The sequence below is a fragment of the Triticum aestivum genome, chromosome 7B (genome assembly GCF_018294505.1).
Source record: "Triticum aestivum cultivar Chinese Spring chromosome 7B, IWGSC CS RefSeq v2.1, whole genome shotgun sequence".
NCBI classification, from domain to species: Eukaryota; Viridiplantae; Streptophyta; class Magnoliopsida; order Poales; family Poaceae; genus Triticum; species Triticum aestivum.
Window position 1 is genome coordinate 760,436,848 of NC_057813.1, and position 18,137 is coordinate 760,454,984.

The 18,137-nt window shown below is 43.2% G+C and overlaps 1 pseudogene; it reads left to right on the forward strand.

Annotated features, from left to right (window-relative positions):
- The first annotated feature begins 232 nt into the window (after positions 1–232).
- LOC123156128 (pathogenesis-related protein PRB1-2-like) lies at positions 233–736 on the forward strand (annotated as a pseudogene).
- Positions 737–18,137: the final 17,401 nt, after the last annotated feature.

Consider the following 18,137-nt stretch of genomic DNA (forward strand, 5'->3'; position numbering starts at 1 on the left):
TCCCCGACCTAATTTACCAGCATGTCTATGTCTCTGGAAATTGCATGGAAGTAACTAGCTAGTTCTTGTCATACGTATGAATGTTGCCACTTGTAGCTAGGAGCTGCAAGTCATGATACATGCATCTCCTTGTTGCTTGTTTGCAATACATGGACTTTGTCCATGTCTCGAGGCTAGAAATACACGTCAAATTGCAGCGCTCTACATTGATCTCGAGCCACCACTACTAGTCATGGCATCTTCCAAGAGTAGTCTTGCATTGTTCGCCCTGGCCATGGCCATAGCCGTGGTAGCCAATGTCTCTGCGCAGAACACTCCGCAGGACTACGTCAACCTGCACAACCGCGCCCGTGCAGCAGACGGCGTCGGCCCTGTGGTGTGGAACAACAACGTGGCCAAGTTCGCGCAGGACTACACGGCGGAGCGCCGCGCTGACTGCCGGCTGGTGCACTCCGGTGGGCGGTTCGGCGGGAACATCTAGTGGGGGTCCTCGCAGCGGATGACCGCAGCAAACGCGGTGAACAGTTGGGTATCTGAGAAGCAGAACTACCATCGCGGCAGCAATACCTGCGACACGGGCAAGGTTTGTGGGCACTACACGCAGGTGGTGTGGCGCAGGTCGACCCGCATCGGCTGCGCCCGTGTGATCTGTGACAGGAACTGGGGTGTCTTCATCATCTGCAGCTACGATCCTCCGGGCAACGTCCGAGGCCGGGGCCCTTTCCTCGCCAAGTAGTACGTGTGTTTGTATGTGATTTGTGTTATCGTGCTTATGTGTGTGTGGGTTTTATAAAGCGAAAAAACTGTAGTGTATTTCGAATATTTACTCCCGCCTTCATGTGTCCGTGCCCAGGCTCTGTGGTGCATGTAAATGTATTTATACGCTTGTATGCGTCTATTTATATATTTTGTTTTGTTCAACTCTTGAAGTTAGCAAAGATCCACACGGGTGCGAATCAACCTGTGGTTGAGTTGGTTAGGTGGACAGTGGTATCCCCAACCCATCAGAGTTCAAATCCTGGTGCTCGGTGAACTGATGCTAAAAAAAAGATCCACACAGGCAAATGAACGTCACGCGGAAGCATTGCTGTGCTTTCCTTTCAGGCGGAAAGATTATTCTGGTTTTTGCGTCCACATACTCCTCAATCGAGGCGAGAGTTTGGTCGCCTTTCTGAGTTTCTGCCCAAATTTAGGTCCGCTTTTTCTTTGGGTTTTCCTTTCATTCCCAAGTTCGGTTGATTTCTTCATCCCTTTAACGAACCACTCGTACTAGCTAGACGCCGGAGTCATTATGCGGCGACATGGTGTTGGTTGTCGGGACAGCACCAAGGACATGGCACTCCACCGTGTCGACAACGACCCGTCAACTCCGAGGCCGCCATGACAAGTAGCACAGCGGTGGCAATGTCGAGAATGTTGGCCAAGCATAGCGCTGTGCTGCGCCTCCGCCCGTGGACTCGCCGTCTACACGCTAACACGCAGACTGGCACGTCGAGTTCACCAAGTCACAGATGGAGCTGCAAGTCGTGCTCTCGAAGCTGGAGAAGGGTACAAGCAGTGACGGCGTTCTGGCAGGAAGTACCGGCGTGCGGAGTGGCTTGCCCGCTGTGCCGTGGACGGTGGCTGGCTAGACAGGGTTGAAACACGTAAAGTATTCACGCATGCCTGCATGCATTACCCAGCTAGACGGGGTTGGGCAAATCGACTTTCATCATTTTTCTTCCTTGTTTTCTACTCAAAATCGATTAGCGCTGGATACATGCCCGTGCTCGACGTACTTGTCGTTTGAACAAAACCAAGCAAAGAAACTCGCAGGCGTTCTCAACACCGGCGGCGGACGATGGGGAAGGATTGTCGTCCCCTCTCACCTTTATTTTATGTGAACACTCTCCATTGGCCACACGCACACGGCTAGCATACAAGAACAGAACAGTAGTCATGACTGTTACTTGATGTGAAAGAAAAATGACCGAGCTAATTATGGATGCAAGGGCGGTAATAGCCTGATTTATCATCCTAATAAAATAGCCCAAGTAGAAGATACAATCCTAGTAGATCGAAGAAGAGCAGCATGAAGGAGCATTCGATACCATCAGCAGCGGTGAGCAACACGTACACCTGCCAGTTGTTCCAGTTACTGCACATAGGTGGTCATGGGTTCGTACATGCACAGGTCACAGAAGGACTCGGATTTGGATGGCATGTCCACGTATGATAGGTGGCAAAGGACGCCAAAGCCACGGCGGGACGTCACTAGAAAGTACCAGTTAAAGAGGTCATCGGCGCGGCGTGACATAAAGGGAAAGAGGTAGTCATGGCAAAGGTACATGGTGGTGGATGTGACCGGGTGGACCAAAGTCAAGGGTCGCTCGTCATAGGTGGTGTAGTAGGCGAGGATGGTGGGAGCCACTTGCTTGGCGATGCGACGGATGAAAAGCGGGCAGAGGATGTGACGGCGGAGGTGCTTGCAGATTGTGGTGAAGCGGATGAGTGTAGGCTGGTCGGAGCGTGCCACGATCTCAAGCAAGAGATTGGTCGGGAACGCCCATGGTGTCGCAATCTACGATTCCGGCGAAGGCGCACCTCTGTCGTTTTGTTGGTACTTCCCTGGCGTCATCGATTTGATCGTGTGTGAGGTTTGCTTGGTCGGTAGGGAAGGCTTGCTCTGTACGTTGCCTCCGACGAGGCTGTTTCTGATCAGATGCTCGTACGCCAAACCGAAGACAGGCTGGGAACGAGTCCTCCGTCGCATTGGACCCGACAACGTACCCAAATCCCAATGTACTATGCGGTCATGGAGACAAAGTACGTCCGTGAAAACTGTAAAGATGCGTTAAGCGTATGCATCTAGCAGAGACGCGTTGCGTGTTACTTATAGGCAGAAGATTACAGAGTTAGGTTGTTAGGTTGTTGTAGAATTGATCTCCGAGTCATGATCTATACGAAGGATAGAGATCAACCGAACACATTCTAACTACCTGGATTACAACGCACGCCCACATACGTATATGGTTTATACATACACTGTATACATCCTATAGTATACACTTTAACACGCCCCCGCAATCACAAGTTCACCAAGTTAAGATTGCTCTTAAATTCTTCCAACTTGCGGTATGATAAGGGTTTACTGAAACCATCTACAACTTGATCATTGGTGGAAATAAAACGAATGTCCAATAGCTTCTTGGCTACTCTTTCAAGAACAAAATGATAGTCAACTTCAATGTGTTCTGTTCTTGCATGGAACACTGTGTTCACTGACAAGTAGGTACCACCAATATTGTCACACCACAAGTGTGCAACTGAAGAACTATTCACACCAAGTTCATCAAGTAAGATTTGAACCCATATCAACTCAGCTGTGGCATTGGCCAAGGCTTTATATTCATCCTCTGTGCTAGATTTTGACACAGTTGCTTGTTTCCGTGCACTTCAAGATATAAGATTTGGTCCAAAGAAAATAGCAAAACCCCTTGTTGACCTTCTATCATCAGGATAACCTGCCCAGTCTGCATCTGAAAAAGCACTTACCACAGTTGAGGTTGATCGTGTGAACTGTAGCCCTGTACTCATAGTACCTCTAAGATATCTCATATTCCTTTTTACTGCAGTCCAATGCTGAGTAGGCGCATGCAAGAACTGACACACTTTGTTGACAGGAAAATATATGTCAGGCCCTGTAAGTGTTAAGTACTGTAGAGCACCTACCATATATCTGTAGTTTGTAGCTCCATCGGCTCCCAAAGGCTCACCTTCTTCCTTGGACAGTCCTCCAGTAGTTGAAAGCGGCATGTTTGAGACTTTACAATTCATCATACCTGACCTTTTTAATATATCCGACACATACTTTTTTGGACTTAAGACTATTCTATCTGTTACATTCTTTACTTCTATTCCCAAGAAGTAGTGCAAGTCTCCAAGATCCTTTAGAGCAAAGCCTCTCTTAAGATCTTCTAAAAGTGCATTGGTCGCTTCCTGTGATGAGCTAGCCACAATAGTGTCATCAACATAAACCAACATAAAAATGATTATTTTGCCCTTTTTATAGAAGAAAAGTGATGTGTCAGCCTTTGAAGGTCGAAACCCAAGTCTTCAAAGTTTTTCACTCAACCTAGAGTACCATGCTCTAGGTGCTTGTTTTAGACCATATAATGCCTTGTCAAGTTTGCATACATAATGATGCTTTTCTTTTACTGTACATCATACCCAGGTGGCTCTTTCATGTAAACTTCCTCCTCTAGAACGCCTTGAAGAAACGCATTCTGCACATCCAGTTGACGAAGGCTCCAACCATTGGATACTGCAACAGAGAGAACAGGTCTGATAGTAGCTGCTTTAGCAACAGGACGAAAGGGTATCGTCATAGTCTATGCCATACAGTTGTTTAAAGCCCTTTGCTATTAGTCTAGCCTTCTACCTGTCTATCTCTCCACTAGCTTTTCTTTTAACTCTGTAAACCCACTTGCAATCAACAATATTTCTACCTCTTGCCGGGGAACCAAGTGCCATGTTTAATTTCTAACAAGAGCATTATATTCCTCATCCATAGCATTTTTCCAATTTTCATCTTCAAAAGCCTCGGTTAAATTGCCTGGCTCACCTGTGACAGCTAGACCTCCATAACACATATTATCATACGTGATCGTACCATCTGTACGAAGTTTGGGTTTCAAAACCCCATGTTGTGACCTGGTTCATTGTACTTGCACAAAAACTCCAGCAGAGGGCCGCTGCACAGAAGATCCACAAGGATCCGGCGCAGCGCAGGACCCAAAGGCACCTGATGCCAGGTTGATCCCGGCCTCTCCCCACGACACTTGTTGGGCCACATGTCGAGGCCTAGCTGGAGAACCATCGAGCGCTAGAGACCGCCCGTTCTGGCGCATGAGTGCGAATGACCCACCACAATCGCTGGGCCCGCCGTGGGTTGTCGTTACCTCGCCCACGGGGCCGCGGCGGGACACGTGGTTGCCTGTCACTAGCCCGCCTTACCTCGAGGCGGACGCGCTGCCACTGCTTGGCACGGTAGGCGAGGGCGAATCCTCATCGGGATCTCTATCATCAAGCTCAGGTGCAGCTCCTGAAGCATCCTCGTGCTCCGTGTTTGTCCCCTGCTGCTGCATAAAATCATTGTGCAAAACTGGATTTCCTCCAAAATTTATAGAGGAATTTTTATGAGAATTACCCAAGTGATCATCAGCTATATGTTTGTCCCCATGATCAAGAGGTAAGAAGGGGGATTTTTCAGAGAGAAGAGGAACTTCAGATCTGATAATGGCACCGGCATTAGAATTTAATTTTTCAAAAGGAAACAATGTTTCAACGAACACAACATCACGAGAAATATAAACACGTCCAACAGCTATATGTAGACATTTAAAACCTTTGTGAAGGTTGTTGTAGCCAAGGAACACACATTGTTTGTAGCGAAATTCAAGCTTGCGAGCATTGAAAGGAGGAAGGTTAGGCCAACATGCGCAACCAAAGGTACGAAGGGCATGATAGTTTGGTGTCTCATGAAATAGTTTTTCTAGTGGAGTCTCAAGATTGATAACCTTACTTGGTGTGGTTGACCAAATATGTGGCAGCTATGAATGCTTCATCCCAAAATTTCAAGGGCATAGACGGATGACCGAAGAGAGAAAGGACAACCTCGACAATGTGACAGTGATTTTTGTCGGCGGAGCCGTTCTGCTGTTGAGCATGCAGAAAAGAAACATGCTGTGTGATGCCTATTTGGCGAAAAAAGGAATTTAACCTTTCATACTCACCACCCCAATCCGTTTGCATGGTGATGATTTTGCGAGCAAAAGTCTCTCAACAAGTTCTTGAAATTTATGAAACACATTAAAAACTTCTGACCTATGTTGGAGAAGGAATATTCAAGTAAACTTACTGAAATCATCAATAAAGCTCACATAATAATTTGTCTTATTGATCGAATCATGGGCAGGCCCCCATACATCAAAATTAATAAGCTCTAAAGGAGCATTCGAGGTACTACTAGAATTTGGATAAGGAAATTGGTGACTTTTGCCTTATTGGCATGCATCACACACTCCTTTATTCAACTCATGAACTAAAAAGGGAATTTTATTCTTCCTAAGAACATGATGGACGATTTGCGAGGACGGATGACCTAATCGATCGTGCCACCTCGACAGAGCATGCTTGGTGGCGCCAAAAGCTTGCCTGCCCGGGCCTAGAGAAGCCGATGATAGGGGGTAGAGGCCATCTCTACACCTGCCGTGGAGGAGGGTGTTCCTCGTTGCCTTGTCCTTAATGAAGAAGAAACGATGATAAGTTTCAAGAAACACATGATTATCTTGTGATAGATGATGGTCAGAAACAAGATTTTTGGTGGCTTTAGGTGAGTGAAGGACATCTTTGAGATGAAGATTACGAGTGGGAGTACGAACATATGCTTGACCAATATGTTTAATTTTCATACCTGCTCCGTTGGCATGTTCACTTGATCATGTCTGTTGTACCTCTCCCTCATGGTGAGCTTGTCCAGCTCGCCTGTGATGTGGTCGGTGGCACCTATGTCGACGTACTAGTTGGTTTCAACGCCATAGGTGGAGTTGGACACGTCACTTGGACTCTTCTCCTTTGTGAAATGACTCGATCGCTTTCAATGCAACTCCCGCGATCTCTTGCTTCACATCCCTTCCATTCCATTTATTCGCATGTCGTTCGATCGTTAGAAGCGCCACCGGCAACGGTAGGCCCAAGCACATATTCAAGGTACGGAAGATCATCTCTTCTATCTGTTGCGCAGTTGTGCATATCCAATCCAGTCTTGTAGTTTAGTGCGGTGATGGTCTTTGCCCTACTTTTGTAATTACTGTTTTCCTGAACTTTGATTATCTATGTTATGGGGCAATACTTTTGAAGAGAAATCAATCGTCAGATTTGAATAATGATTCAAAATACTTGATGATCTGTGTTCTATACTTTGCATTTACATTAACAGTGTGTGAACCGTAAAAGGTTCGCAAATAGTATCGGTAAATGAACATGTTTCTTTTTCTTTGGTCTATTAATTTTCAAAGCTGGTATTGATATTGTTGATTGCCAAAATATCAGTGGAAATATGTTTTTCAACTATGAATGTTATCAAGAAAAAGTTGCACAACAAAATAGATGATCAGTTTATGAGTGATCATCTAAGTTTTCTATTTGGAAAAGATATACTTTCTACCATTATTAAGGATGTAATATTTGATGCTGGAAGGGCAAACTCATGTCGTATGGAGGCCGATTGATTCTCATTAATTCGGTGCTCACGAGTTTGTCGATGTTTCTTTTATCCTTTTTTGAAGTACCAGTTGGAGTTAGGAAAAGGCTGGACTTCTATCAGTCACGTTTCTTCTGGCAGAGTGATGAAACTAAGAGAAAGTACCGACTAGCCAAATGGGATGTTATTTGCAGACCAAAAGACCAAGGGGGTCTTGGGGTTGAGAACCTGGAAGTCAAGACCAGATGCCTACTCAGTAAGTGGCTATATAAGTTATCTGCGGAGACTGAGGCAACTTGGGCACAGATTCTTCATAACAAGTATCTGTACTCTCACTAGTAGAAAAACACCTATTAGTCCCGGTTCGTAAGGGCCTTTAGTCCCGGTTCATGAACCGGGACTAATGGGTCGTTACTAATACCTCCACCCATTAGTCCCGGTTCAAACACAAACCGAGACAGATGCGCCTCCACGTGGCCGGTCCGCCGAGCCCAGTCAGGGAGTCCATGTTTTTTTAGAAAAGTGGCTGCTTTAGGGGTTTTAGGGGTTATTTTTAGGTTGTTATTAGCTAGCTAATAGAGAGAAGTGTCCTCTCTTATATCTTCGTCTTTGGTTTACCAACGCTGCTGCTATGTTCATTTCACCTGCTGATATAACAACTCATGCATGCTCGCATCATACATCATCATATATAATAACAAGTCCTACTAATCATGCATCATCATACAACTTCTACTCGTTATTAATAATAAGTCATACGATCATCGTCCTCATAGTCATTGAACCCAACCCTACATAATTGTTCTTAGCACACGATCATCAGTATCAGGTAGGACCTAAACACCCTTAAGGTAAAATTGCATAAAACAATATAGACCCTGACTCTCCATTATGAAGAATGGCGATCATCCTGTATCCAATTCTTGCCCTTCGCTGCCTTTTGCTTCCAAGAAGCTCCTTACGACTGTCCATACATTTATTCCATTCTTTGATTGTCATGTCTCCACTTCTTTTAGAAACCCGGTATGGACAGTTGAGATTCGTAGGAAGACCTGGTTGTATGTTCAAAACATGAAGGGTACTGTGCGTATACATCAGATGAGGCACACAATCATTCGGGTTTATCTGTTGAAAACATAGTAATAACTTCGTAGTTAGCAATGATGTACTAGTTTTAGAAGTGTGCAAAAAGATGCACGGATGTCGTAATAGTAAAAAATCTTACCGGGGTATCTCCATGGTAGTTACCGTAGTTCAACACGTGCACTAGTGACACGTATTGACCATAATGTTGAGGAGTTTGATTATAGATATTGTAATTCTTAAGAACAGTACAAAATGCGACCAGATGATTTTTCTCCTGATAAGTTAATTCAGAACCTTCGGTGTAGTAGGTTCTGTCTACCATCTTTCGCACATTCTTTGAAGAATGAAAATAAGCTGTCAAAGGAAATAAGTTGTCAACTATTTTGAAATAAAAAATATAAATTACTTAATAACTATGTTAAGCTCACATGGGGGAAGAATTGGAGGTGTATCCACAAGGACCCAAATCGAAGGTCTCTCTTTCTCGATTGTAGGATCACCAAGATCCATGGTGACAAGCATACCCTCATCAAGACCATACATCTTGCAAAGTGCTTCCTAATTTTTGCAACCAAAATGGGTTACACTCTGAGCATTGTACAACTTTACTTGAAAATCCACACCATGATGGGTACTTAGGATAATTTTTTTGGTTTCCATAATTTCATGGTCTTCAAAACCCATCCTCTCCAAGACATAGCGTCTTGCAAAGCATGGGATAAACTAGTCGAATTGGAAAAGATGAAAAATACACGTTAAAATAGTTGAAGTCGTGCTTAATTACGAAAAAAAATATTGTAGTCGTTGCGTACCGTATGAACATCGAAGGTCTCCTCGAGCTTAATGCTGAAGCGCCGATCTTCGTCCAGCTCAATGAACCTGTCGCACATACCTCGGTCGTCGTGGCACCAGTCGCACTCCCCCGGGCGGTTTTCGTCGTCCGAGTACGACATTTCCGCCCTATGTTCATAATTCAAATATTAAACTAGATTATTAATCACGGGTTGACTATTGGTGATGTACGTAGCTCCTCCTTTCATTCCTGAGTGCATTATTACACCAAATTTTCTAGCACACGGGAATGAAGGAGAACTTATCCAATATGAACATTCAATAAGCAAAACCAAATCATAAAATAAAGTAGTATTCAAATTAGCATGCATTCAATAATTATAAGCAAAAGTATATCATCTCTTGGTGTCCGTACATCGTCGAATATTATCACTAATATAGCATCACTAATACAACTAGAACTGTAGCGCCCGACGGGTATCGATACGGGGGGTGAACACCCAAAGATAAGGAACCATCACAGGATCATAGCTCCAGTGAGATCCCTGAAGAACCTGCCAGGTATTGTCGAACCTGCCCTCCAATGCAACCATGTAGCGACGGACGTGCTCGTCCTCCTCGCTGACACGGTGACGTACCACCTCCGCGGTGTCCGGAAGCCTCAGCACTGTCACTGGCCCACGCGACCGCCACCAAACAAGGATCGGGTCAACAACGGGCAGCCTCCTCACCAACCTACGTCCCCCGGAAGGTAGCACCTCCCAATACCAGCCCTACGGAGCCCAGTCCCGAACACGGCCCTAATCAAGCAGGCCTCCACCGCCGAGTCGACGACGACGAGGATGCGGGATAGGCATCACCGACGTCGATGCGGGAACTACTTCTATATATAGTTAAATAAAGTAGTTTTATTAATTAAATCAACTATCTAGTTCAACTACTAAGCACTTACTATAAATAAATAAAGTAGTACTTACTAAAAACAAACTACTTCTATATATAGTAAAATAAATTAGTTTATTAAATCAACTAGCTAGTTCAACTATATAAGAAGCACTTACTATAAATAAAGTAAAATAGTACTTACTAAAAATAAACTAGTATTTTTCTAACTAATTATATTAAACACTTTCTCTTCTTATTTTTTTCCTTTTTCTAAATACTATGAACAAAAAAATCATTAAAATTCTATGAACAAAATTAATTACACAATCTAAATATCACCAAAAAAATCTATTAACAATAATATCACCAAACATGCATATTCAACAATAATATAACCAAAAAAATCTATTAACAGAAAAAAAATCTAACATAATATAAACAAATTAATTACACAATCTAAATTACACAATATGAACTACATATCTAAGTTACTACACATCTAATCTAACAAAAAAATCTATTAACAATAATATCACCAAACATGCATATTCAATAATAATATCACCAAAAAAATCTATTAATAGAAAAAAATCTAACATAATATGAACAAATTAATTACACAATCTGAATTACACAATATGAACTACATATCTAAATTACTACACATCTAATCTAACAAAAAAATCTATGAACTACAAAAAAATCTAAAAAAATCTAACAAAAATAATAAAAAGTTGCTCACGGCGACGGCGACGGCGAGGTGCGGCGCGGGGCGGCGACGGCGTCGAGGCGGCGCGGGCCGGGGCGGCGACGTCAGGGCGGCAGGGCGGGCGGCGACGGCGCGGGGCGGGGCGGCGACGGCGTCGGGGCGGGGCGGCGACGGCGTCGGGGCAGGGTGGTGACGGCGAGGTGGCGGCAGGGGACGGCGCGCGGCGTCGGGAGAGGAGGAGGAGAGATCGAAGTGGGGATGCGGTTCTCAAATTTTGCTAAGTGCTACTTATATAGCAAAGGATTTGGTCCCGGTTCGTGCCACAAACCGGGACCAATGCCACCTTTAGTCCCGGTTGGTGCCTCCAACCGGGACCAAAGGCCTCTTTTCAGCAGCCCAAAGGGCGGGAAACAAAGACCTTTGGTCCCGGTTGGTGGCTCCAACCGGGACAAAAGAGGGGCATTGGTCCCGGTTGGTGCCATCAACCGGGACCAAAGAGGGGCATTGGTACCGGTTGGTGCCACCAACCGGTACCAATGCACCCGTCTAATTACTTATTTATTTTCTGCAGCTGTTTTTTAGTTGATTCTTTCTGCAGCTGTTTTTAATTAGTCCCACCTCGCCAAGAGAGAGGCACTCGCAGCGGTTTATAAGCCCTGAGTGCAGAGACGATGAAGAAGACGCTCAATGCTTACCTGCACGTTGCTTAGCTTCAAGCCTTGAGGATTAGGGTAGACTGCACGGAGCTATGTGCAGTGCAGTTTACACTATTCCGAAAGGCTTGAAGCTAATTAACGAGCATTGCACCGCTTTTTTATTTTTAATGACTTCTTACAACTCAGAAATAAAAAGAAAAAAATAAATATAGCAGAAAAGAAAAAAAAGCGATATAAAAAACTACTCAGAAATAAATAGAAAAAAAATAGTTGTGATTAACTTTACTAAAAAAATGAGCATAGATGCTTATTTTTAATGACTTATTACAACTCAGAAATAAATAGAAGAAAAATAGTTGTGATTAACTTTACTAAAAAAATGAGCGTAGATGCTTATTTTTAATGACTTATTACAACTCAGAAATAAATAGAAAAAAAGAAATTTAGCAGAAAAGAAAAAACTATATAAAAACTACTCAGAAATAAATAGAAAAAAAATAGTTGTGATTAACTTTACTAAAAAAATGAGCATACATGCTTATTTTTAATGACTTATTACAACTCAGAAATAAATAGAAGAAAAAATAGTTGTGATTAACTTTACTAAAAAAATGAGCGTAGATGCTTATTTTTAATGACTTATTACAACTCAAAAATAAATAGAAAAAAAATAAATATAGCAGAAAAGAAAAAAAACTATATAAAAAACTACTCAAAAATAAATAGAAGAAAAAATACTTGTGATTAACTTTACTAAAAAAATGAGCATAGATGCGCTTATAGAGAAAATTCAACCTAAATTCATAATAAATTTCTACTAACTTCAGAGAAATTCAGTATGAATTGAGGTCAAATTCCCTGTATAAGGGAATCTATTTTCATTTTTAGAGGAGCTCAACAAGGCAGAGAGGGAGGGGCTTATAAACCGGTGTGAGGCCCCTTCGGTTGGCGAGGTGGGACTAAACTCTGGCCTGAACGAGGACCAGGCCTTTAGTCCCGGTTGGTGGTATGAACCGGGACTAATGGGAAGCCTTTGGTCCCGGTTCATGCCTCCAACCGGGACCAATAGTGGTGGGCCAGGAGCGAGGACCATTGGTCCCGGTTCGTCCCACCAACCGGGACCAAAAGGTCCAGACGAACCGGGACCAATGGCTCACGTGGCCCGGCCGGCCCCTGGGGCTCACGAACCGGGTCCAATGCCCCCATTGGTCCCAGTTCTGAACTGAACCGGGTTCAATGCCCCCATTGGTCCCAGTTCTGGACTGAATCGGGACTAATGGGCTGGCCCTGCCTGGACCATTGCCCCGTTTTCTACTAGTGTCTAAGACCTTGTCGCAGGTGACAGCTAGACCAACTGATTCGCCTTTCTGGAAGGGGCTAATGAGGGTCAAAGCTACTTTCTTTAATAGAACAAAGTTTATTGTCGGTGATGGCAATAATACTCGATTCTGGGAGGATACTTGGCTAGGTGATGCTCCGCTGGCACTTCAGTATCCATCGCTATGTCGTATTGTGCAGCGACGGGATGCTCTGGTTGCAACAAGTTTGCAATCCACTCCTCTTAACATTCAATTTAGGAGGGTGCTTGTTGGTGACTGGTGGGAGGCTTGGATTCATCTGGTGAGTAGACTGATGGAGGTTCAGCTTACTCATCAGCCCGATCAGTTGTGTTGGAAGCTTACTAAATCTGATGAATTCACAGTCAAGTCGATGTACATTGATGTCATCAACTCTGGTGTTATTCCTAGTTCCAAACATGTCTGGAAAGTAAAGGTTCCTTTGAAAATTAAAGTGTTTATGTGGTTTGTACATAAACAAGTCATTCTAACGAAAGATAATTTGATTAAGCGCAACTGGACAGGTTCTACTAGGTGTAGTTTCTGTGATCGGGATGAAAATATCAAGCATCTTTTCTTTGACTGCCCGTTGGCGAGGGTGTTATGGCGCTCGGTGCAAATTGCTTTTAACATTACTCCTCCAAATTCGGTCAGGTCATTTTTTGGAACATGGCTTGCCGGTATAGAGGCCGAAACAGCTAGACAAATTCGAGTAGGAGCATGTGCGTTATTATGGGCAATTTGGAACTATAGAAATGATTTGGCTTTTAACAGAACAACGACTATTCATTTTTTGCAGGTTGTATTCCGGGCTACTGCGCTAATCCGTATATGGTCATTACTCACTCCAACGGAGGCCAAGGCGCGTTTGGTTACTGGATCTGTCCGGTGGGAGATGGTAGCGCGGGATATCTTCAAACGGTTTGGATGGCGGTCATGTAATAGGATAGGCGATTAGTTTACCTATCTCTCTATATATGCCAGCCGGTTGTGGCTTCTGGGCCTTGTTTTAATTCTCGCTAGCTCTTTGTGAGCCAGCCTTTTTTGTTGCAGCACATTGCAAGACATTGTTGAACCACTTTATTTATTTATAAATGTGGCCGTATGCATCACTCAGATGCAGAGGCCGGGGAGTCCCCCTTTTCGAAAAAAAACTACAAAATGTAACTGACTTTAGAACCTTCTCTTGTTTGATGGTACTTATTTTAAGGTTGTCAAACTAACTTATCACTTCTTTTCATGCTTATAAAGTCCACAAATACGACAGACACAATTCACAACGACGGACGGAGAGCAGGTGGTGTCGATATGCTAGTTTTGTCGTTTGGTACCAATCTGTATAATAGCAAAGAGTGACAAGTGGGACATATATTTACAATGGTTGAGATGAACATGCATGCATTATAATCGAATCTACTCGAATTTTCTCTATTGTCCAGACAGCTACCATTTTGCGAGATATCGAGACAGCTACATGGTACCTAACTCAATGACTTTGCGTGCACATGTAATTTTCCTTTGCATAATGTCACATGATAGACTTTGAACACATAAATATAATATACATGATGTCGATCGGGCGTCATGATCGCTAGCGTAATCTATACCTAATAATAAAGGGGGTATTGCCTCAATCCATAAATCAACGCTCATTCCCATTAACTTGGAAGATGATCTTGCTACACAAATTGCCTCAATCTTTGATTGCTCGATTGGTGCCATGCCTTTTACATACCCAGGTCTTCCTTTGGGCACTTTTCGTCCCACAATCCAAGATTTCATGCCGCTGGTCAGTTCTACTGAGAGGAGTCACATGCAGGGAAATTGACCCTGCTTAACTCGACTGTCACCTCCCTCCTCATTTATGCAATGTGCACACTTCATTTTCCACCGAAGCTTATTGAAATGCTTGATAAAATCAGACGGAGATGCTTGTGGATCAAGAAAACCGAGCAAGGCGACAAATGCAACTCTCTGGCCGCCTGGGATATGGTGTGTAAGCCCAAAAATAAAGGTGGACTAGGGGTCCTCAACCTACGTATTGAGAATGAAGCTTTGCTCCTCAAATTTCTGCACAAATTCTACAATAAGTTGGATATTCCTTGGGTGCAATTGACTTGGGACTCGTACTATGCTAAGAAAATACCACACGCTTCTGGTCCAGTTGGATCCTTTTGGTGGCATGACATTCTCAAACTCTCTCCCAAGTTCAGGTGGGGTCTCTCGCATCAACATTGTTTGTGGCACCACAGCTCTGTTCCGGAAGGATATCTGGGCTGATCAGCTTCTTCAAGACTCACATCCACCTGCTTTCTCCCACTCTTTGAACGAAGACGTCTCGGTCATAGATTTCTAGGGGATCACGTCGCTGGATGAAGCGTTCCACCTTCCTCTGATCCCTCAAGCCCATGCTGAGATCAGGCACATGCAAACCATTGCTGCAACACTACAAACATCAACGGCAACATCGGATGTGTGGCATTACATCTGGGGCAAAACGAGCTTCACGTCTACGGATTACTACCATTTCTTTTTCAGAGACATGGACTCCCATCAGGCTTTCAGTTGGATCTGGAAATCAAAATGTATGATGAAATTAAAGGTGTTTGCTTGGCTGCTATTTCAGGTAGGCTCAACACGCACAATATGCTTAAAAGAAGGCACTACAACATTGTGGATGATCACAACTGCCTGTTCTGCGGCCAAAACATCGAGGAAACTGTTGAACATATGATCTTCACTTGCTCCTTCAGCAAACAATGTCGGGACAAACTTGATATCCACTGGGATCCCTTCCCCGGCCATCTGCAAGCTATTGAAGACCAAAAGAATGCCCATCCGTCACCTCTGTTCCTAGAAAAATTCATTGTGGTGGCCTGGAGCATCTGGAAGGAGAGGAACAATAAACATTTTAGAGCTGTACCCCCTCCTTTCAGTCCTGGCTCAACAGATTCAAGAGGGACCTTGAGCTACTTCAACACAGGGTCAAAGAGGCATATAGGCCTTTGATTCTTAACTTTGTAAGCTCTCTCTGATAGTACATCAAGCTAGCATCCTTTTCTCCTGCCACAAAGTGGCTGAGACACCCACCATGTAAATACTCCATTGTAAAGTGCTCCCCTATTTTATTAATATATTAACACAGTAGGAGCCTTTCCTACTGTTCATCGTCAAAAAAAGGGGGTATTGCTTCTGGCGATACATCACGGGAATTGCCTCGAAAGTGCTAAAATAATATCCACCAATCTCACCTATAAGTGCTAAAAAACTTTTCACATAGGGGAATCCCGGCCTGGGCTTGCCCAGGCAGTAGGGACCTCTCCGATACATACTGCGCTCTGGGCGTTGGGACAGGATGCTGCGCACCGCTTTGGGCTGGCCCATGTCCAGGCAACCTGTTTTTTAAATTTCATTTCTATTTTTTTTGTTCTTTTAGTTTTTATTTTGTCTACTTTAAAGAATTTGGGACTTCAAAAAAGTTTAGAAATATAAAAATTCAGAATTTTGAAATAAAATGTTTAATAAATAAAAATATTGGTGATTTTGTAAAAATATCGTTTGCTTATTAAAAAATGTTTGCATTTTGGAATGAAAAATGTTTGGGAAATCGGTTCATGATTTTTTAAAACATTTGTTTCTAAAAATGTTAACGAAATTGAACAAAATTTCACCAATTCAAAAAATGTTCATAAATGGAAAAATATCCTAAAGATTCAAAAACTGTTGGTGACTTACAAAATAGTTTATTCATTCAAAAAATATTCACTGACTAAAAACTATCATGCATTTCAAAAAATGTTCATCCAATCCAAAAATTGGTCATGAATTTCAAAAATGGTTCCACCAATTTGTTCGTCCATGCTAGATTAGTTCACCAATACAAGAAAACTGTTTCAAAAAATGTTCACAATTTTGTAAAAAATGTTTGCGTATAGTATAAAATGCTCGTTGATAAAGTTTGTTCAAAAATTGGTACAAATGTTCATGAATTAGAAAAATGTTCACGATTACACGAGATAGTGTGTCTTGGTTATGCGGCAACATATGGTCCTGGCCATTGAAGATTATGATTTTTTTCTCCCGTTGCAACGCACTGGACTTTTTCCTAGTACTATGAAGTTATCTAGGCATCCTGCTATCTTTTTTTGTGATAGGAATTTCCAATCTATTCATCAATCATGGCAGTACAACGAACTAGAAATACTAAAACTTACAACTAGGTCCATGGACGACCTAGCGAAGGCTACTAACATTGGAGAGAACCGAAGGAATGCCGCTGTCATTGCCCACCTCCCCCCACCCCCCTTCACCGGAGGCGGACAAACCTTTTTGGAATAGACAGTCGGGAAGTCGTCGTGCTAAGGCCCCAAAGGACCAGCACACCAAAGCAGCAACCATTGCCGACGAGGATAGTTGTAGATCGGAAAGATCAAACATGTAACCACACGAACAAAGACTAAATGGATCCAAATAAATCCATTGAAGACCAGCACCGACCGAATCCCGCGAGATCCTATGGAGACACACCTTCACACATCCTCCGACGATGTTATTTGCACCATCGGTATGGGGATAGGACGTGCGAGAAATTATTCCTACCGAGGGACATCGCCGCCACCACCCAGCCGCAACCAAGATGATTAAACTAACAAAAACGAGAACGTGGTCCCTCCCGCCGATGGGGGACCTAGATCCTCCGCACCTCCACGGCCCAAAGGCCATCGGAGGTGGGGCGGATCAGCGGCGGCGCCCGTAGGATGAGGGTGGAGACTTTTCTTAAGGAGGAGGAAAGACACCCACGATATATCACAATGGATTGGCAAACTTTTAGCAGACGGAAATCTTAAACATCTAATATATGTGTATATCTAGCGGAAATTTACTTTGGCTCATAGATGTAGATGCACCCATTGTTTAAATACAAATTTTGAGAAGTTGAAGAAAATTGAGAAAAAAAGCCCGAGTGTACATTCGGACATTATATGATCATGCACAAAGTTTCGGTGAAAAGGGGGAATTTTTTCTGGCTTTTGTAAAAAAGACATTTTGGATGCTTGATTATAACTATTGAGGAGACATTTTTATCTTTTTATACATGCCACAAAAAATGTTCTTTCTTTGCAAAATTTTGTGTGCAAATAAAGAATGTCCAGATGTACACGCAAAATTATTGCTCTGAATTTTTTAACACATCTTTACCTATATTTATATCTATATCAATCAATATCAATTCAAAAAGATCCTACGGGGCAGATTCAATAAATCTCGGCCGTCAAGTTATTTCAATCCAACAATATAGATTGCTCCAATGGTGAGCGCTCAATATGTTTAACGTGCAATTAATATTTTTAGCGCTCAATTTGTCCGATTTGTTCAATTTATGTTCCAAATGTGTTCGGACGTTTGATGGATAGGGTTGGATGCCCGAC